The sequence below is a fragment of the Cupressus sempervirens genome, chromosome 9 (assembly GCF_028749045.1).
Source record: "Cupressus sempervirens isolate cs-2001-9-10 chromosome 9, ASM2874904v1, whole genome shotgun sequence".
Taxonomy (NCBI): domain Eukaryota; kingdom Viridiplantae; phylum Streptophyta; class Pinopsida; order Cupressales; family Cupressaceae; genus Cupressus; species Cupressus sempervirens.
Window position 1 is genome coordinate 497340410 of NC_143126.1, and position 23417 is coordinate 497363826.

The following is a 23417-nucleotide window of genomic DNA, read 5'->3' on the forward strand; positions in this document are numbered from 1 at the left end:
ATTAAGGGAAACACGCGTGTTATTTTTCCAAAAATCTTCAATCAATGATTTCAAAGCTTCACTAATTTCTTTATCCTTTCACAATAGTCTACCCCTAATGTCCATAACTCATTTTTGATTGGATCTTCCAATCTCTCACGCCTTATCATGGCTCTCCTGAGAGTACCTCTACCAAATTTTAATGTTTTTCTTGTCTTTCTCATGAGTCAAACTTTCTTTATTTGAGTACTTAATATTGTCGATGTAAGTACTTGTCTCATGATATTACTATCTTTGGTGTGTGATTTAAAACCCACTTTTTCATAAGCACTCATTAGATTCTTTACAATGCTTTTTTCATTTGAATCATCCAATGTTCTTAGCCCAAGATTCTTCATGATAGGCCTAAATTTCAAATTTCTCATTATTTCAACAAATAATTGGCATTGACCTATAATATTTAATTATTTAAAGAATAATCTACACATACGATTAACTTTTCTTTGACAATTGCGCTTGCTAATCTTGTCAAGCATTGATTTCAAAATGTTAGTATCAATATCAATCAAATATTTTGGTCTTCTAAAATTAATTCTAGAAGGTGTTATAATATCTTCGATTCCCTCAACATTTTGAACATCAATATAAGGTTGAGTTTTTTGTGTACCTTGAATCGAAGATGATGTGCCTTGGCAATAAGATGCAAAAGATGGAATATCACCTAATTGATATGTTGATGTTGTGCCTTCAACATGACATGATGGAGTGTGTACATCATCAGATCTACAAAGTAGTGTCTCTTCAACATGAGAGCATGATATGACTCCAACATTTGAAGACAATGTAGCTTAACAATTCAATTGTCTTCTTGAGCGTAACAGTCTCATTCATTCTGTTTGTCTTTCTAATTCTTCCTCTTTGTTTCTTTGTATCTGTGGTTCTTGTTGCTCTTCAAAAATCAATTCTTCATTATTTCTTTGCAATTTTCTTTGTTCACAAAGTAGTTTCATTTTATCTCTTTTAATTGCCAAATCTGTCTCCCTCTCTTCCTTTGTTTGAGTTTTTGGTTTCTTCCTTGGCATGATGATAATTTCTATATGTCAAATTATTCAAACATCTGAATTACTTACAATTTGTAATTTACAAATCATTCAAATACATATAAAAATTACAATTATTTCAATGAATACACAATATATATATTAAACAACTTGCCAAATTTCTAACCATTTCCAAATAACAATTCATTCAAACATACAAATTTCAATGAATTCACTATATATTAAACAACATGTCAAATTATAATCAAAATTCTCTCTATATATCAACAAGCAATATTAAAAAATGACTGCACTAACCTTTTCTATAGAAAGAATATTCAAAAATCCTTCAAATAGCATATCCAATGATTGAATTTGGTATTTGCTAGCTTCAAAAAGTCTTCAAATAGTGTTTGCTAACTTCCAATAGCTTGAAACCTATGTTTTCTGTTGGAACAACAGAATGCACAACAAACAAAAAGCAGAATATGGATCAGTAGGGACCCAAACTTGCTTTGTGACCATTTTTTGGTGATTTCACATAGTGCATATGCATATAGCATGTACGCACTATAAATTGCGTATGCATTATAGTGCGTATGCACTGTGTGAAAATAAATCTCTCCCTAGCCCACCATCCCCCATCCCCTACTCTCTCTCTCCTCTCCCATCCCCTACTCTCTCCCACTCTCTCTCCTCTCCTACTCCCTCTCCTATCACCTACTCTCTCCCATCCCCTACTCTCTCCTCTCCCATCCCTTACTCTCTCTCTCTCTCACTCTCTCTCCTCTCCCATCCCCTACTCTCTCTCTCTCTCACTCTCTCCTCTCCCGTCCCCTACTCTCTCACTCTCCTACTACCACCACCTACTCTCTCTCCCATCCCCTACTCTCTCTCCCCTCTCCCATCCCCTACTCTCTCTCCTTTCCCATCCCCTAATCTCTCACTCTCTCTCCTCTCCTCTCCCATCCCCTACTCTCTCTCTCTCCTCTCCCACCACCTACTCTCTCTCTCTCCCATCCCCTACTCTCTCTCCCCTCTCCCATCCCCTACTCTCTCTCCTTTCCCATCCCATACTCTCTCACTCTCTCTCTCCTCTCCCATCCCCTACTCTCTCTCTCTCCTCTCCCATCCCCTACTCTCTCTCTCCCTCTTCTACTCCCTCTCCCATTGCCTTCTCTCTCTCACTCTCTCTCCCATCCCCTACTTTCTCACTCTCTCTCCTCTCCCATCCCCTACTCTCTCTCACTCTCTCTCCTCTCCCATCCCCTACTCTCTGTCACTCTCTCTCATCTCCCATCCCCTACTCTCTCTCTCACTCTCGCTCTCCTACTCCCTCTCCCACTGCCTACTCTCTCTCTCCCATCCCCTACTCTCTCTCTCTCTCTCGGGCTACTCTCTCTCTCTTCCCCCTCTCCCATTGCCTACTCTCTCTCTCTCACTCATGCACTCTCATCCTCCTCTCTCTCTCGCTCTCCCTCTCTCACTCCCTCTCCCACTACCTACTCTCTCTCTATCTCCCTCCTATCCCCTACTCTCACTCTCTCTCTCCCATATTTTTCTCTCTCTTTGCCACCCCCTACTCTCTCATCCCCTACTCTCTCTCTTACACACACTCTCATCCCCCTCTCTCTCTCCCTCTCCCACCACCTACTCTCTCTCTCTCTCTCTCCCATATGCTACTCTCTCTCTCTCAGGCTACTCTCACCCCTCTCCCATCCCCTACTCTCTCTCTTTCAAACACACAGACACTCCCATCCCCCCCTCTCTCCTATCCCATTCCCTACTCTCTAGATCTCTCACACACACTCCCATTCCCCCCCTCTCTCTCCCTCTCCCTCTCCCTCTCCCATTGCCTACTATCTTTGTCTCTCACTCTCTCTCCCTCTCTACTCTCTCTCTCTCCCCAATCCCCTACTCTCTCTCTCTCTCTCTCTCTCTCTCTCTCCCATCCCCTATACCCTTTCACACTCTCTCCCATCCCCTACTCTCACTCTCTCTTACACTCTCACACTCTCACACTCTCTCCCATCTCCTAATCTCTCTCTCTTACACATATTCCCATCCTCCCCCTCTCTCTCTCCCTCTCCCATTCCCTCTCCCACCACCTACTCTCTCTCTCCCATCCCCTACTCTCTCTCTCGAGCTACTCTCTCTCTCACCTATCCCATCCCCTACTCTCTCTCTTTCACACACCCACACACTCCCATCCCCCATCTCTCTCTCTCTCTCTCTCTCTCTCCTCTTACATCTCCTACTCTCTAGATCTCTCACACACACTCCCATCCCCCCTCCCTCTCCCCCTCTCCCACTCCCTCTCCCACCACCTACTGTCTCACTCTCTCCCTCTCTACTCTCTCTCTCCCATCCCCTACTCTCTCTCAAGTACACACACTCCCATCCCCCCTCTCTTTCTCTCTCCCTCTCTCACTCCCTCTCCCATCCCCTACTCTCTCTATCTCTCTCTCCCCTCTCCCATCCCTTACTCTCTCTCTTTCACACATGGACACCCATCCCGCTCTCTTTCTCTCTCTCTCCTCTTCTATCCCCTACTCTCTCTCTCACTCACTCTCCCTCTCCCACTCCCTCTCCCACTACCTATTCTCTCCCACTCCCACTCTCCCTCTCTCTACTCTCTCTGCCACCCCCTAATCTCTCTCTCACATTCTCACACTTTCTCCCATCCCCTACTCTCCCTCTCTTACACACATTCCCATCCCCGCCCTCTCTCCCTCTCCCACTCCCTCTCCCACTGCCTACTCTCTCTCCCATCCCCTACTCTCTCTCTCTCTCTCTCTCTCGCTACTCTCTCTCTTTCACACACACACACTCCCATCCCCCCTCTCTCTCCCTTCTCCCATCCCATACTCTCTCTCCCCTCTCCCATCCCCTACTCTCTCTTACTTGCACACTCTCATCCTCCTCTCTCCCACTCCCTCTCCCACCACCTACTCTCTCTCTCCCATTCCCTACTCTCACACTCTCTCTCCCATCCCCTACTCTTTATTTTCCACCCCATACTCTCTCTCTCTCACTCTCACACTCTCTCCCATCCCCTACTCTTACTCTCTCTCCCATACTGTACTCTCTCTGCCACCCCTACTCTCTCTCTCTCCCATCCTCTACTCTCTCTCACACACACTCTCATCCCCCCTCTCTCTCCCCCTCTCCCACTCCCTCTCCCACCACCTACTCTCTCTCACTCTATCTCCCATCCCCTAATCTCTCTCTCTCCCCTCACCCATCCCCTACTCTCTCTTTCACAGACACACACTCTCATCCCCCCCTTTCTCTCTCCCATCCCCTACTCTTTAGATCAATCACACACACTCCCATCCCCCCTCTCTCTCCCTCTCCCACTCCCTCTCCCACCACCTACTCTCTCTCTCTCTCTCTCTCTCTCTCTCTCCCTCTCTCTCTCTCCCATCCCCTACTCTGTGTGTGTGCCACCCCTATTCTCTCTCTTTCACACACTCACATCCCCCTCTCTCTCAGCCTACTCTCTCTCTCTCTCTCTCTCCCCTCTCTCATCCCTTACTCTATCTCTTTCACACACACACATACTCCCATCCCCCCCCTCTCTCTCTCCCCTCTCACATACCCTACTCTCTCTCTCTCTCTCTCTCTCTCTCTCTCTCTCTCTCTCTCCCACTCTGTCTTCCACCACCTACTCTCTCCCTCCCATCCCCTACTCTTAATCTATCTCTCCCATCCTATACTCTCTTTGCCACCCCTACTCTCTCTCTCACACTTCCTCTCTCTCCTATCCCCTACTCTCTCTCTCTCCCCTCTCTCATCCCCTACTTTCTCTCTCTACCATCCCTACTCTCTCTCACACTCTCACACTCTCTCTCACACACACTCCCATCCTCCTCTTTCTCTCTCTCTCTCCCTCTCTCACTCCCTCTCCCACTACCTACTCTCTCTTTGCCATCCCCTACTCTCAATCTCTCTCTCCATCCTGTACTCTCTCTACCACCTGTACTCTCTCTCTCTCTCTCACACACACACACTTCCTTTCTCTCCCATCCTGTACTCTCTCTATCATTCGTACTCTCTCTCTCTCACTTCCTCTCCCTCCCATCCCCTACTTTCTCTCTCTCTCTCTCTCTCTCTCTCTCTCTCTCTCTCTCTCTCTCTCCCTCACACACACACCCATGCCCCCCTTCCTCTCTCTTTGCCTCTCTCCTTCCCTCTCTATGCATTATTTAGGTCTCAATAGTGCATGCACACTTTAAGACTCAAATTTAAAAAGCTTTAAATAATGCATGCGCACTATAGCACACACACGCTATTCAAAGCTTTGCATTCTACCAAGCCTAAGGCTTGGTTTTGGCTTGAGGATCCAACCCAAAGGTTTAGAGTCTATAAACTAGTCTGAGACATGTTTTGCTGCAAATATACAAAATATGATTGATTTTTCTTTTGTTCTCTCCTTCAAGTTTCTTTGTGGTTGAGCATCGATAAAATCAGGTTACATGACATTGTAGGTCTTTGTGTTAGCTATATAACCATATATATATAGAACTATTTCAAGCCTTTCATCTATAATTTCTTTTGAATGTATGTCCATTGTTTGTCAAAAACCAACATGTACTAATTGGGTTGTAGATTTTAGCTTGTTCATCGAATTTTGCAACAACTTAGTTTTTTAGAAACTAGACTCCATTCTACACACACTGAAAAAAATAAGTTTTGATTTTAGATTAGTTTTCAATCATTTCTAGGGGGAGCACACAGATATTTCACATTTTTGGGATGTGTCTAATTAAAAATTTCATTAAAAAAAAAAACACATTATAAAATTACCCAAAAAATTTGGTATAAACTACATAGTGTTAGGTAACTTTTGACTAGAGAAATTAAAGAATTTCAAAAAAAAAAGTTAAAATTTAGGGGGCCACACTTTGTACTATGTTATGTTTTTTTGGAATAAATAGTTTCACTTTCTATGGCCCCCTTTTTTGAGGACCTAAAACTAAACCATTTTGGAAAAAAATTAGTAGTTTAGAAACTAGATTCAAAGGACTACTACTTTTGCTTTTGTTATATCTTAAAATTTTGATCGTAACTATCTTCAAATTCTTGTTGAAGTTCAAAAATTATTGATTTTAGAAAAGAGGTGTCCACTTATACCCCCCTTTTGGCACCACAACTTGGTGTACTTACCCATGCATCTTGTAATGTATCCTCCACCTAAATATTTGCATAGAAAAAGAAAATAGATAATATGTTCATTTATATAAACATTTGGTAAGCACTATATATTCAATTACTATCATGCATGTCCTTACTGATAAATCATCCTCATGATATATAATGTAAGACTATCATCCATTAGAATTCAAAAAGAGATATGCTAGCCATATGACTTGTTTATTATTTGGTATTTGGTCATGCAAACTTGTTAGGATTTTCCTTGAGTAGTCACTCAAATCATGTTATAATTGTAGCACTCACTGCTTGATGGATTCATTATTTCTTTGTTGAATGTGTTATTTAAATATGATTCCACAATACTTCAACACCTCTTTCCTTACTTCACAAATCACATTCATGCATCATAACCCTCCACATTAAGATTTACACCTCCATTTTATAGACTTGTTTACTTGTTGGTAGAAAACCTAAAATAGTTGACTTTAAAATCAACTAGATTATGTGAGCAATCATACTAATCCACCATTTTGAATTCCTTGATGTTGGCCCCAAACAATTCAAAAAGCAATTAATTCATCCATTAACTATTGCTCCACTATTTTACCATTTCAATCTAACTTAGTTTGTTGGTGCCCTATTTTAGTCAATAACATTGGTTCACTTCCTCATATCTCTTTTGCACTACAAACTAGCTAGTATAGTCCCTTACATATATTTAGACAACTTTGACAATGATTCCATATGAACCACATAAATTAAAACTACTAAAGTATTCACTAATGATTAATTGTTCTACAACTGATTTATGTATCATTGGTATATCGAACACTTGGTAACTTTGTTTTCTTGATCTAATCCATTATTGCTATAGATGATCCATCACTTCGTGTATACTTTGTTTTTGGTAATGATAACACCACTTAAATACTTCTTACTTTCTAATTCAATCATCTTTATCATGCCAACAATCTCCCCCTTTGGCATTGATGACAACACATAGTGAAATAATAGACTAAGCATCAACACTTAAAAAAATATATTTCCTTAGTCATCAAAACAAAGATTATTTCCACGAAATCTCATGCAAAAATATACATAACTCCATGACTCCTTGTTAGATATGCATCACCTCAAAAAAATTCCATTAACCAACTCCTCCTTTGACAACGATGAAAAAGGTATGCAAAAAGAGGCAAGGAAAAAAATGTATTACTACTAGACTTGACGATCATTTTCTCATGTCCTTGTACTAGGTAGGCTAGCTCTTCTAGTATATTTAAAGAGTTTGTATTTGGACAAGAAAAAAAAACTTCATCCTTCTTTATTCCTTCTTGCAATAGGTCCATCACAATAATCAAACAACTTTATAGCTCTAATAGTGTAGCTACTCTCTTCTCATATTTAACATTGAAAGTTTTGATCTCATGATTTACAATGCTTACCAAATGTCCAAAACTTGTTGTAGAGTGGTTCACTAGACCAAAATAAACATCAATTTCTTTAACTCTTTGTGAGCTTCAACTTGTTGCTACTTAATATCTTGAATAAACTTAGAAAATAAAAAAAATTTGTTGAAGCTAGCTTACCAACTTTATTAAGTGTCTCCTTGACCTTGCTCACTTTTACTATCAAATTCAATTGATTATACTAGCTTCTTTGACCACTTCTTCTTATAGTTTTTTTGTAATTTTTGAATAGTTGTATCTTCAAGAATTTGTTTTTGTTCTCCTATAACTATCACTAACTTGTCTAATTGTTCAATAGGTGTACCATTTTAATTGGAATCAAATTTAGGCACCAAATTTGATAATATCTCTTATTGATTAGATTACTTGTGCCTCCTCTTAATCTTTCATCAATTTTTTTTTGGCCTTCTAATGATTTCACTAATGTCAAAATGTTCATGAGCTCATTAGTCCTCAAAGTACTCACATAAATTGGCCCTTGACTAGTTGAAATATCATTTCTCTTTCTTTCCGTAGTTTTATTCCACATGTATATCCTTAGTATGTTCTTGATCTTTTTTGTTCTCATCACCTCTAATTATATCAAATACTATTATGTGTTTCCACTCTTTGGTTATATCTTCCATGACTTGTTTTGTCCCTAAGTCATCTAAAGCATTTACTTTTTCCTTTGGAACATCCTAGGTGAGAATATCTTCTATGTTGACTTCAACACCTCTATCTTCCATCCTTCATCAGCATGAGTTATATGGGGCAACATCTTGTTCATATTCTTCTTCTTTTTCTTATTTTTCAAGGTGGCCTTTGTTTCATCTTGGACTAATTGAGATTTATTTTTTAGTAACCTTATCAATGTTTTGTTGGTCTTTAATGTTGGTCTATTTTTCGCATTAATATATTTGGTTTCTTCATTTGGCATCTCTCATTATAACTGAATTATAAGATATTTGAGTAACTCTTTATCTTCCTTTAATGCAACAAGCCACTTAGCTTCAATCTTATTGTATGAAGATATGGATATATATCCTTACAACACAAGATGGGTTTCACTAAGTTTATTTATATTGATAGAACTACATCCTTAATTTATTTTACTCCTCTTTAATTATTTATTCATAATATTTCTTTAAATTAACCAATATACCTCACTTTCTAACCTTATTTACTATTTTGTCTATAGAAATAAACTTACTATTATTAGGTTGAGCAAGTTTCACGGTTGGGGAACCTACTACTTATCCTTCTTACCTCTTGCTTTAACTCCTTTTGGCCATCATTTGATTTAGTTCCTTCTTTCTCACTTCTTTAAGCATTGTGCCTTTGTTCTTTTTCTTCCTTTTTCTTATTGGTAACTTTCACAATGTTGTTTTCCTGCTTGACTTTTGAAGGCTTAGATTAGGCAGGCAACTCTTTAGTAATAGCAAGGAGTGATAAGGTAAAGACAATCTTTCACTAAAAAAATTTCAAAGTATTTCAAGTAATCTGCAAGTTATCAATTTAATGTTCTCTATTGTTTACTCATATGATGTACTCTTTTTAGTTTTTTCTATTCATTCATGTTTATACCTTATAATGTTTCATCCTCTTCATAGATATATTAAGAAAATATAACAAACAAAGGTGGAAAAAATAAATCATCTTTAGACCAATGAAGAAAACATAGAATGATAGAGTGCTAATTATAAATACAAGCTTGGACAATTCAAACTATAATATTGATGCTCCTCAAACTATTTCAAGTACATATAAAGTGTTAAGATTTACAAATAATGTTTTCTCATACTAAAGAAAGCTTCACATGACTCTTTATGAGATATTAAATAGTTTCAAAGCATTTAAATAATGTTAATTTCTATGTATATTAAATAATGGAAACACCATAAGTTTATTAAAGAATTGAACATATGAATTTGATGACATCACACTAACTTAATGATAAATAAAGGAAAGTATATTTTATAGTTCATGATACTAACCATCTATTTGTGGGTCTACATATGATTATAGTAAAATGAGACTAACATGTGCTCCTTATGGGAGGTACCTTACCTTATGTAGACCCCATATACATACCTTACAAACAATGCATACATACCTTACCCCATGTAGGATTTGCAACTATTATTTTTATTTCAAGAGCATAGGGTACCCTAATTATTTAGAGTTTAAAATTAAATAAGGTAGTGTTTTAAATTATATTATCTAATAATCCTATGGGCCTTTTAAAAATTTCAAAACCAATTCAAACTCCATAAATTTTCACATTAGTAACTTGGTAACCGCATTCAACTTCTCAAATCAAACTTATAAAAATTTTGTTTCAAACTATTATCTCACTTTAATTTACTTTACTGAGTAAAAGAGTATTCACTTAGCTAATACCGAGTTGCAACATTAAAAAAAAACATGAAAATAAACTTTGCAATGCGTAATAAATCACACATTTGACATAGATATTTAATGTGGAAATCCTGTATAGGGGAAATAAACTTGGGAACTAGCAACCAAATAATTTCACTCTTCTTAAATGAGTTATGTTAGGAGTCAACCTTGTTAAAGGTTACATGGACATTTTTTGTGTGAGCCAATTAGAGGATTTTAGTAAAAGATTGTCTTTACCTTATTACTCCTTTCTATTACTCAAAAGTTTCCTACTCTAAAGGACTTACAAACATCATTAATTGATGCTACTATATAGGATGTCAAAGACTTGTTAGATGCACTCAGTTAAGATATTTTATCTTCTACAATGATAAGAAAGTAATAGTTAAGTGATCCACTAGGTTTAGCACTACATTTCTTGTTCATATGTCTTCTTCACTTTTTCTACTTTCTTATGATCTCAGTATGGTTAAGCAACATACTTTCACTTTCACTTTGTACTTCCTCTTGTTGATCTTTTCACTTTTTTTCTGTTGGTTCACCTTATTGGTAAACTTGATCAACTGCACCCTTATGAATAACTTATTAGCAACCTATTAGTAACTAGAACAATTTCATTCATCCTGTTAAATAGTAAATGTTTCCATTCCTAAGTCTTCAATATTTTTCCTCTTAATTACGATTATAGATCTCAGATTCATTGAATTCAATCACTCAGAAAATAGAACTTTCCTAAACTTTGTCCTCATCTCCATCTTTTTAAATCTCCTTCATAAGATCTTCATTACATTTTTCTAGTCGTAGATCTTATAACTAACTTTGACTTTATCCTTTGACCTTCTCAAACATTACCTTTTAATGAAAATTTAAACTTAATATAATCTTTCCTTAACTTTTTCTTCATGTTCATACTTAGTGAACATTACAAATTACTTGGGAAATACATTACTTGATTAATACTGAAACTACTTGGTTAACACTAAACTTTAACTCTTTTCTACCAAGCACTCAGTAACAACAGTAATAACTTAGTTAAAGACATGTCTCTTCTTTCACCAAAAAAAGTGTCTTGCATATATGTGATCTTAATTATGTCATTACATGATTGTAAAATAATCAAACTATGATTACACCATCATAGTCCAATTCATTCAAGTACCCATTAAATACCAACACTTATCAACTCTTTCATCAATCAAATAATCTGATACTCTACTAAACTAGCATAATTTCTAAAGGATCGACATTAATGACAACATAACAAATAATATGACTCTTTTATATACAATAATAGCATTATCAGTTGGGGATAATAGTCTCTCCCTTTTTTGATGGATCTACTAAAGGGAATCCTAGAAGAGTAGGATGTTGTGGAGTTTTAAAAGACCATTATAATAGAGTGGTGGATGTTTTTTCTATTCCTATTTGTAAATCAACTAGTCATAAAGTTGAGGCTACTGTAGCTCTGAATACCATTAGGATGGCAGTGAATTATGGTTATTGGAATCTATGGCTAGAAGGGGGTTCTCTTAATATTTTTAATATGTTGAATAAAAAGAGTATGACTACATGGAGTACTGATGGTAACATTAAGGAAATTAAAGATCTTAGTAAAAAATTTGACAAAGTTATTATAACTCACATATTCTATGAAGGCAATAAACTTGTTGATTGGATTGCAAATAAATTGGTCTATAGGGATGAAAAATGACCTGGCATGATTACCTCAATAAGGAGAGTGAGTTGGTGGTGACTAGTAATAATGATATAACTAATGCTACTGAAGGAAAGATTACAAAAGATTGAGTAATTTATTATGATTATTGATGGTTTTATGGCATATGGTTTGTGTATCTCAAGGAGGTACTATTTTGTCATCATTAAAAGTATGTAGCATGTTTTAAGGGTAAAGTGTTTTATTGAGATTAAAGATACTTTGTTCTTAGTTGATGTTACTATTTCTCAGAAAAATTCTAGAGTAGGTTATGTGATGGGTGCAGAGCCGAAGAAATAAGAGCCGACTACATGCAAGGAGTGAAAGGTGAAATCTATGGTGTGGGAAATACTTTCCAAGGGAAAAGTGACAGAGTATATCAAGAAGTTGCATGGCTACACACCCCATATCACTGAGTGCTTCTTTAAGAACTGGATTGAAGAAAGGGTTGCTATGCATGAAGTTATAGTGAATTTGATAGAGGATTTCATAGTAGAGATTACCAATCTTCCAATGGGTGCGTTAAAATTTAGAAAAGGAACAAGTATTTTGAATGCAACTTTCAAGAAATTTCTGAAAATTTATGATGAGGAGAAAAGGTTGGTGAAGAATGGAGATTTCTATGACCTAGACTAGCTCAAGGCTATATGGCAAGATGTCTTGTCCTACATTCATTAATACTTCATTCTTGATAGGAGATCAAAAAGGGTACATAAATTTCATTTCATATTTTATAAACCATTCCTAGTATAAAGATAGGATGTCTTTCCCTTTTTATTTGAAGTTCTCTCTACTTCATAGTGTTTATGTCCATAGGAAGAAGGGCTCTAGACCAGTGCTCCATGAGGGGCTTATTTTATTAATTGAAAATTACTATTAAATAATGCTATAAAAATATCTCCTTTAATGGATAAGAAGTGTAAATAGCTCAGTAATGAGCCTCATACAAAGATGAGTGCTAAGAAAATTAAGGTTAAATTTGAGGAGGGTTTTAGTGATAGCAAGAGTTCTAAGAAGGAGATTAAGAAGGAGAAAAAGAAAAAAATTATTAAGGAAAATATGGAGTCTGAGAAAACTAGAGATGAAGAGGATAATATAGAAAAGAGAGATTTGAGCTCTAATATGGATGGTTATTCTGGTAGCAGGGTTATTTCTATGGTTAAGCAAGAGGGGGAGAGTAGTAAAGATAGGAATGTGGAGTCAAAATCTTTCTTTGAAGCCTTAGATTAGAATGAAGGGAACCAGAATGATCAGCTTATTAGATTGTGGTGACTAATCAGGGAAGTACTATACATACTCCAAAAATAATTTTGGGGCTATTTTATCGGCATTTTATAGCCAACATGTTGTAAATAATTTTAAACCTAAAGCAAAAAATATACTTGTATAAAAGGGCTTAGGATTAGGGATTGTTTCATAAAGTGTGATGTGAAAATTGCCATTGAAAAGGATGTTTCTGATGCTAAGAATCTAGAGGATATAGAAACTAAGAAGAATAATGAAGATAACCCCCTTGTCATTAAAGACCAATGCCTAAATAAAGATAATCATAAGGAGATAATGGAAAAAAAGGGAAATTTTGTTGAGAATTAGATCTATCTTAAGGATAACCAAGAAATCACCAATGATTCTAGTAAAAAGTCTGGTGATGAGATCAAAGATGAAACTAACTCAGTCAAGACATCCTTCATTCATAAAGCTAAGATGAAAGTGGATGCTTCCTTCTAAGTAGACTCCTGACTCTATAATGAAATAATCATGCTTAAAAAGAAAATGGGTGAAATGCATAAATATATAGAAGAAGAAAGAACTAAGAGAACCCAACTGGAAAATCAAGTTTGGAATATTCCTGAGAAACTAAAAGAGTATGAAATGGAACTTCCCTAGCTATTCAAAGACAGTGGGAAATGGAGATGGTGGCTTCTAGCTTATGTGTTGTGACTACCAATTTATGGAAAAGGAGCAATGAGGAGATTATGTCTCCCGAGGTTATGGTGGAAAAGACCCCTGGTGGCCAAAAAAAGGAACAAGATAGAGTACTAAGAAGGCGACTGGTGAGGCTCTTGGTTCTGCTAAAGAAGAGATCCTTTAGAGTACAATGGAGGTTGGCAAGGAATTACCAAAGGTCATTAAAGAGCTAATCTAGTCACTGGTCTAGTTTACAAGTGTCCAGTCTCTGGTCGGTTTGTTGGTTCTATTTTTTGTTGTCATTGTTATTTCCATATTTTTATTGTTTTAACTCTAGGTTCCAGGTCCTTGTAAAACCTGGGTTAGTACTTTGTTTAAATTCTAGTTTTAGGTCCTTGTAAAACATAGTATTTTGATGCTTTTTTGCGAACTTCAGGTTTTAGGTCCTTGTAAAACCTAGTGATACTTCTTGTATATCTTGTGTTTTTGCAAGGGGTTTCAAGTCCCCTCAAAACCTATTTTTTATTTAATCTAAAAATAATATCTCCCTTTGGCATTGATGGTAACACAATAACATAAGGTTTTACATTGCAAAATAATACACATAAAATAATCAAATGTATGCATTGACAACAATATAACTTTTTAGCTCTCCGACTTTATTCAAGTTCTTTGCAAAAACAATTAGTGTTACATTCTATGTATTCAACAACTTTATCTTTATAAATTCTTCCCCTTTAGGTATACTTTTTCATATCATATTCTCATTTTCATCTCTTCTCCCGCTTTGGCAATGATTCCAAAGGTAAATACAAGTTCCAATGTAAAACTTATAAAACCTTGTAGTAATACCTTGCATGTATTGTTTACATCAATTTCATTATAAATCACTTAGACATATTTATGAAACAAATCCTAAAGTGTGAACTCTTGCATCAACTCCACAAAGATATATCTAATCATTCATGAATTGATACAACATGCATATTTTCTTAGTTAATATTGGATAGGGGAAGGACCCCTAAATTACCTCTTATATACTCAAAAGAATTCTTAGGAAATGGCTTGGTAAATATTTCTACAATTTCTTCTTTAGATTTTATATATTCAAGCCTCACTTGCTTCTCTTGTATTTTCTCTCTCAAGTAGTGATACTTGATAGATATATGCTTGGTTTTTGCATGCACCACTAGATTCTTGGATATGTTTATTGCACTAGTATTATCACAATAAATTGGAATAGACTCAACTAAATCTTTTTCTATTCCTTCAAAAAATTTCTTAATCCAAACAATATTAGAACAATTAATTGAAGCATCAACATACTTAGCTTCAATAGTAGATTGTAACATGCAACTATGTTTCTTGCTCAACTATATAATTTGAAGCAGAGATGTTTGGGTAACTTGAAATGTTAAAATTTACTTAGATTCAACATGGAAAAACTTTGTGAAAAACATGTAGCTATTTAAGAAAGTTAGTAAACACATAGAGATGTTACCCACTTAAAACTTTATAGTCATCTGATTAAGACAACAATACATAAACCAAAAAATTCATGAAACTATAGAGGATCCTCCAATGGCTGACATAGACCATTGGAGGATCTTTAGATCCATGTGCAAAGGACACTCTCAAAACAATAGAGAGTTTTAGCTGTTAGGAAATGAAAAAATAAGAAAATGCTAAGTTATTGAGAATTGATTTTTAGATTTCTTCCAAAAAAAAGATCTAAATACAAACAAAAAAATGAATGTAGAATACTATGCAATCACAACCATATAACACTAGAAACTCCAAAAAATAATGAGAAAACTCAAGGACTTCATTCTATTCACTTTCTCTCAAAAATCTCTCCTAATAAAAACTCTCTTACAATATGCACCCCTTTCTCCTTTTGAAAAATCCTTCTAATGTAACTCCCCAAAAACCATCATAGCTTTCTTGTGGCAGTTATATTTTGAATGCCAACACATGATGCTTTAGGAATATTAATCATTTTCTACATTTTGATTTTTCCCCATAAATCATTTTCAAAAACTAAAGATTTTTAACACACTCAAAAGATATTAAAATAACCTAAACTAATGTCCTAAGTGGATAATATTTGGTAGGCTTATAAGAATACCATCTAAACATTTCCACCACATGAATAAAAGGAATTTTATTTAATACTAAAAACTTATACACCCATAATTTTTTAAAACTAAACACACCCATAATGTTTTGATCCTAAAGAGGAAACTATGTAAACTACCAAAAATTAACTTTGTGCCCTTGCACCATAATCTTGACTATCAAAATCTTGTTTCACTTATTGTCTTCAAGTGGTAGTAGTTATGCCTTTATAGTGACATGAATTTTGTCAAACATGTTTACCCTCAGTGAAATAAATTGACTATACTTTAACCATGACCAAGATAAATTATCCAACTCTGTGCTACTAATTTTAGAACTAGGAATTTATTTCCAAATAAAATCTTTTAGAAAATCTATCAAAACAAGTTGGTGTTTCTCTTTTTGATAGATTGATATTCAGTCATCTATAACTTTTGGACCCAACAATATTTCAACAATCACTTTGGTGAAGTTCTATGGAATTTGATTTCCTCCAACAAATTCAAATATTAGCAAGATCCAACTATTAAAAATTATTTTAGAGTCTTTTTACCGAGATTTTTTTTCTTTTGATTTTCCAATGCTCATTCATATTTTTTTACTTGTCTCCATATTTTATTGGCATGCATGCAAGTCATTTCAGTATCTTTCCCATTACTTGTACAAATTTCTTTCCAAATGGTAAACTAGAATGTCTTTCAACCACATTCCTTCCTAACTCCATAAAAATCAAGGAAGAAAAGACTTTCCAAAATGATACTAAAAATAAACATGTTGCTCAAAAAGGAAACTTCTATCCTCCATTCTAAAAGCCAAATAAGTTTTTTGATAATGAAAAGGTCAAACTAATGTCAAAAGGGCATACTTTCCCACAACCTACACAATATGATACCTCTTGGAAAGTTTTTAATAATAAATGACACATTCCCAAACCATGCATTGTCACAAAATCTCACAAATACACATACACAAATTTTCTACTACCTTCCTTTAGAACCACTGACAATAAACCATGTAAACAAGACAATTTTTAAAAATGGGTTTGTTTGACCCATCAAATCACGTGATATATTTTTTTGGAAAGAATGAAAGTTGTTCAAAACATAATAAAATATCCACCCACCAATTTTTAGGTGCATATGTAACCATATATGTATGTTAAAAAAAAAAATGGACTCCAAATCTAGGAAAATAGAATCTAAAAAGACCATTTTTAAAAAATTGTGCATAACTTGCTCATTTCTTAATGAGAATGAGTCAAAATTGAACCAGATAAAATTATTTTTAATACTCTTTCCAAAATTATTTCATACATAACAAGGAAAGACTTTACACTACACTGCCCAAAATTAGGAACCTTCATATTTAAGGAATGTTGACATGCACATAATGGATTCAAATTCAAATATTTCTCTTTCAAATGATGGTGATTTACTTCATTTGATTCATCTAAGTGATCCTATTGAGGATGATAAGGAGTTAGCTATTGAGAAGAAAGAAGAGGATCCAATCCTCTTATTTGAAGAGCTTCTCTCCTTTGTGAGGTTTAGAAGAAGAAGACAACAAGGTTGTTCCTTCCCTTGAGGAATTGATCATGGATTTTGGGCCTTTAGAAGACAACGAGGATGTTATGCAAGTTGAACAAGAAGAGAACCATTTTTTGTAGTAGACAGTCCTCCATGATGTGGAAGATGGAGAAGAGAGCCTTAAGGATAGCTTTGTACTTGAGGTGGAACATGTTGATATGCATGAGGTTGTCCCTCAACCTAATGAGGTTGTCCCTCAACCTATGCATATTACTACAATAGAGAAAGAGGATACTAATGAGTATATTTTTTGGGATAAGTTGGAGATGTTATGTTCATCCTTGAACATAAAATAGTCTGCCACTTCATCAGAAAATCATGAGTTGTAGTAGCAACAAGTGGAGATCCATGCCATACTAGTAGCTCCCAAGGAATTTTTTCACGACCAACATGAACAAGATGTGAAGATTAATTCTTCACAAGAAGAGGAGGTGTCACTTCTAAATCTGCTAGATACTATCATTGCAGAGTACAATCAAGTGGTCAAGGTTAATTACTTAGATCCAAAGCCATCAAGAGGATGCCCCATCAGGCATCTAGCTCTACAAAAATGCAAGTTGCCCCAAGTCATTCTCACTCTAGATAATGAGGGAGAATTCTACAAGGAAGAGAACGCATGTTTTTCTCAAGGCCAAGGTTCCCTAGTGCTCAAGAGTAGTTTCATTGTTTTCAATGTTGAGAAGGTGCTTCAAGTTACAATAGTCTATTCGTTATGCTTTTTGTCATTCTTAGCTACCCTCATGCATGGGAGAGGAAATCAAATTGTGAGGAGGGGCAACTACTTCAAAAAACTAGTCAATGGGTTTGTTTAATTTTTCATAAATGTAAATAATGTACATAGTAGAGTAGTTTTATTTTCAGTTTTCCTATTTTCCAAGAAATGCATGAGCATGAGTTGGTTCTCTAGAGATAGCAGTTTTGAAATTTTGCAATAGCAGAGGATAGAGGCAAAGTTATGGTTTCAGAATGCACATGGTCTATTTCTATGACTCCATAGCCCAATGGACGCTTAAGGTCACTGGTCATATACTTAGCAGGCTAGTATCTCCTCTGAGTCACTAGAATTGTTAGCTATTTTTACCCTCCCACCAAAATTTGAATTTTATGTTTGCCAAGCATGTCTAATGGTCATATTTTCAAATATTCAAATGTTATAGGGATACACAAAAAATCTTGACTTATCCTTTTATTCTAAGTCATAGGCATTCATGCTTTATGCCTTTGAGAATTTTAAGTTGCAATTGTGCGACGGTCTTCCATCACCCGTCACAAGAGTTTATGTCTTGACTATCAAATGGGTCAAAAATGCATGAAATGGTTAAAATCTTTAGTCAGTGCATTTCATCCTAGTGTGTCATTCCTAGTCGCAATAGGGTGAGGCTAACTTCAAACCATAAGATTTCATGGATTTTGCACTAGCATTGATAATTAAGCTAAACTCAAGGTCAAGATAGGGACATGGTGATTCCCTTTATTTCTTGCTCGTAGGGTTAAAGCATTTGGGTTAATGTTAAGTTGCAATCGAGTGACTATGGTTTAATGTTTGGCTTCATCATAGTGTCATGGTCTAAGATCCAGTCATCTAGTTAATGGCTGTGAGTTCACACCTTCTTTCATTTGTGTTGTTGCAAAGGTTTTCAAGTTAACCATGGTTAGGGTTGTGAGGATGTGCCTTCACTATAATTGCTTGGTCATCGCAGTTAATGCTTAATCATAAGTTTAAGTGGAAAAACTATGTTTCATTCCTTGTCACATGATCACATGGGTATCTGCATATGAATTTCAAGTCAAAGGGCCCACTAAGTCTCAATCGTTGGATGAAAGATGATCCACACTTAGTGTATCTATGCATTTTCAAGATGTCTGGACTTTAACCAAAGTAGGGAAATTCCTATGTGGTGCATGTTAGGTGGGCTAGTATGTCTTAGTTCAAGGGTTTCTATTGATCACATCATCACAGGGGTGATAAATCATTTATCAAATGAAGAAAATGTGTTCAATCGATGCTACTCATTCGAAAGGCTTCAGGGATCCAAGTTGTGACTATGTGATGCATAGGAAGGTTTTTTAGTTTTGATCTCAATTGTCAGTTTCTCCAAGATCAAGGGTGGGTGTATGCACACATTTTGAACATGCAATATCTTTAACAAATGCGGGCATACACTTGGTTGCCACGTGTATCATTTTTAAAGGGTTAATGCATGAGATCACGAGTATCATTTTTAAAGGGTTAATGCATGAGATAAAGTTAAAGTCATTCATTTTATAGGTTCTTCCAATGAATCATGGCAGAAGATATTCTGATCTTATGATTTGTCCCTTATCGTAAGATCTCAGAGCCAAAATAACGAGCTTCGATGCTATGCCCAGTTGTTGTCATGAGTTTGGGAAATCATAAGATTGTAATGCCATGGTGGGTCAAAGGATAATAAAAGGGTTTCAAGTAATGCTTGATGTCACAATAAGTGAATGATCATAAGATTTTTAGACCCCCAAGTTGATGAGGGAAAAGGTTGTCACTTGTTCGAGCTAGAAAATATAAAAGGGTCTTCAACCAATGAAATTGCAAGAAAGGTACAAGATGAACGTTGAATATTGTTGACCATACTTGGATATTTGATTTTTCATGTCAAGAACAAAGAAAGACAACTCTTAATGGTGAATCTAATCTTCTTGATCATCTACAACTACTCCTAAGTGATTTCCATGCCTGTTAAATGTAAGAGACATGCCTCCCATTGCCTAGTTTATCTATCTACCTAGTTAGAGTATTAATGGCCGCCATTTTTGTCTTCTTGGGGCTCTATTTTTAATAAAATATATGATTTTCCTACATTTGGATGTGTACTAGGATCAAATCTTCTCTAGATTTGTAGGTGATTGTTCTCTACAATTTTAATGGTAGTAGTTGAGCTTTGCCTTAGGGTAGAAGCTATCTGAGTTATGCTTGCACTATAAATGAAAATTTTGTAACCCTTTTTAGGGTTGGTCATTTTTTCTCTGATTCTATAATAGTAGTATCCCACTCTATTACTATAACTTCCTTTTGTCTATGAATTAATATAATTTCTATTGTACCTCATTCTCCTAGTAATATAAGTGCAAATCTTTCTTTCCTTTGTTGATGTTCTATTTTTACTCTTGAATATGCATAATAGTATCTGCTATTGCCTTTGAATGTCATGGAGTGAAATCCCTTCCTCATAGTATCCATTTGGTTTTTGATCTATATGTGGTTGTTGAGTTAAAGCAAAGGTTGAATTAGTGTCTTCTGAGACTATATTGATGAATAATGCATTGTTAGGTAGAGATAGGGTTAAACAAACTATTTTGGTGTATCACCCCCTTTAAATTAGATTAATTAGTTTTCTTTCATACATTCCTTCTGCCTTTTCCTCTCAAAGAGTATTTAGGTGCATGCTGATAGTAAGGAAATTAGGCTTCTCTAGAGACTCAATCTAACAGTTCAAGTCCCATAACTTAGAGATTGTTCAATATTTCATAAGGTTTCCTTTAGGTAAAAACTTTAGGTAGGGGTGCAAGCTTTTGTGACAACAATACTTGTGACCCTTCTTGTTGATTCCCCAACTCTTTCTCTTATTAGGAAATATTTCAACAATATGACCTACTTCAATGCATTTAAAATATATTAGAGGTAATTTACCTTTGAATTTACCTTTACCTCTTGGTAACCTCCTTGCAAGAAATTCCTCAATGTCATCCATGTCATCTTCTAATTCTAACTCACTTTCATCTTTACTGCTCTTTTATTTCTTTTAACTTACAATAGTTAGTCAAGACTTGAAATCATTCCCAATTATGACTATGTACTATTATCAAAATTACCCAATTCAAATGTAGTCAACTGATCAACTAAACCATCAAGTGTAAGGGCATTACTAGATATAGCTCTAACTTCCTAAATTATAGAAACTTTAATAACACAAATAAGTAAGAGAATTTTAAGAACCTTACAACTTTAGTAGCATTGATGATTCCTCCAACATCTTTGGTTGCACTCATGATTTCCTTGATTTGGTTCACATAATGTATACCATTTTCATCTTCTTTCATTCTCATGTCATCATACTTTCCTCTCAAAATATTTTCTCTTTCTCTTAGTACATTATCATCTTCACCATGCACAAGTCCCTACTTTTCTCACATCTCTTTAGTAGTTTGTTGGTGTTTCAAAATGTTAGGTTTCAAAAACCTAATGACGAGAGTAGAACACATCTAAGGACAGCTACTTCCCATCTACAACATACCCATTCAAACATCAAGGCCAACTATAAGGCTATACTCCTTCTTCTACTTCAAGCTATGCAAGAACTTGGTGGGTGAGTTAACCTTAGATTCTTCATATGGTACCAATATAAAAGCATATAACTAAATCTATAAAGTAGATAATAAATCCAAAAATCTTCTATGCTTATGCAAACAACATAAACACAAACTAGCTAGTAACATGACCTACAAACTAGATAAGTTAAGTGAGGGAAACTCTTTTCAGCTCCTCAACAAAAGGGAAAAGGATTTTGATTAAAAATTTGATTTCAACATAACTATTGTCACAAAATTTTGCACCCTTGTCCAAAGTTTTTACCTAAGGACAACCTTGTTAAACATGGAAACAACCTCCAAGCTGTAGGACTTGAATTGTGAGGTTGAGTCTCTAGAGAAGGTTGGTCTCCTTTACTATCAGGATGCACCTGACTACTCTTGGAGAGGAAAAGGGAGAAGGAATGAATATAAGAAAACTACCTAATCTAACCTAAGGGGTGATGCATCAAATAGAGTGTTCAAACCAATATCTGCCCATACATGCACTTTTGAACCATCATGACATTAAAAGATATACACATCTAGACTTATTTTAATCTAACAGTCACATGCAAATTAGAAAACCCAAATAAAAGACACAAGGAAGATGAGATTCACTTATATATGACTCATAGGTCAAAGAGACACAATCATGCAAATTTGCAGATATCCAAAATACACTAATGAGAGGCAAAAAGGTCTTGCACAATACATCAATGGCTGAAGGAGATAAGGAAAGATGCCATTAAGTCTAGAGGCAAAGGGAATTTACAGTGAACTTGAAGAGAAATATCAAAGAAATAGAGAACAATCGACCCTAAGAAAGAATTACAACCTTTCTTTTATAGTTCAAGCATAACTGAGATATTTCTAAATGAATTTACTTCACAACCACTACCATTAAATGCTCAAAGAATAATGAAGATGATCCAAACAATAGATTTGATTTGGTATACTTGTAGAGGCATGAAAATCATGGAAACCCTAACTAGAGAAAACCCTAAAGTGATGGAAATGGTGTCAATCAATGTATAGTTGGGTAGATGGATAACCACATCACTTCCTTTTACATTTACTAGACATGGGGATGCTAAAAACAATCTGCAAATGATCAAAATTTTGATTTGTCATTAAAGAGTTGTTTCGTCTTCACGACCAACATGCCAAGTCATATGTACTAGTAGGTCAATCATATTCAATGTTCATCATGTACCTTTCTTGTAATTCTATTAGTCAAAGAAACTTTTCTTTTCCATCATGGACAAGTGAAACATCTTTACCACGGTCAACCAAGGTTCTATGATCCTATGATTATCAATCTATATTAACTTTGGGCTCCCTTTAAAGTTTATTTATGATCTTATGATTGCCACTATGGTACGAAAAATATTTTTCCTCATCCCTTTAGAAGACCTCTATAGCTACATCTATGATCTTATGACAACCACATAGCATAGGATTGTAATCCTTCTCACCACCTTTTGTGACCATATCTTTTTACAATGTTACGATAGCTACATATTATAACATCAACAACCTTGGAAATTGACTTCATGATCTTACACTAGATCATAAGATCATAACATGGGAAAATAGTCATATTATCACAACCCTACCCTTTCACCTTTCAGGATCCTACAAAATGGGGCTTGTTGGGGACATGCGTCAAGACCTCACTATATCACTATAACTAAAGATCGATTAGTTTTCCATAGCAACATAACGAGAGATGTTGATCTGC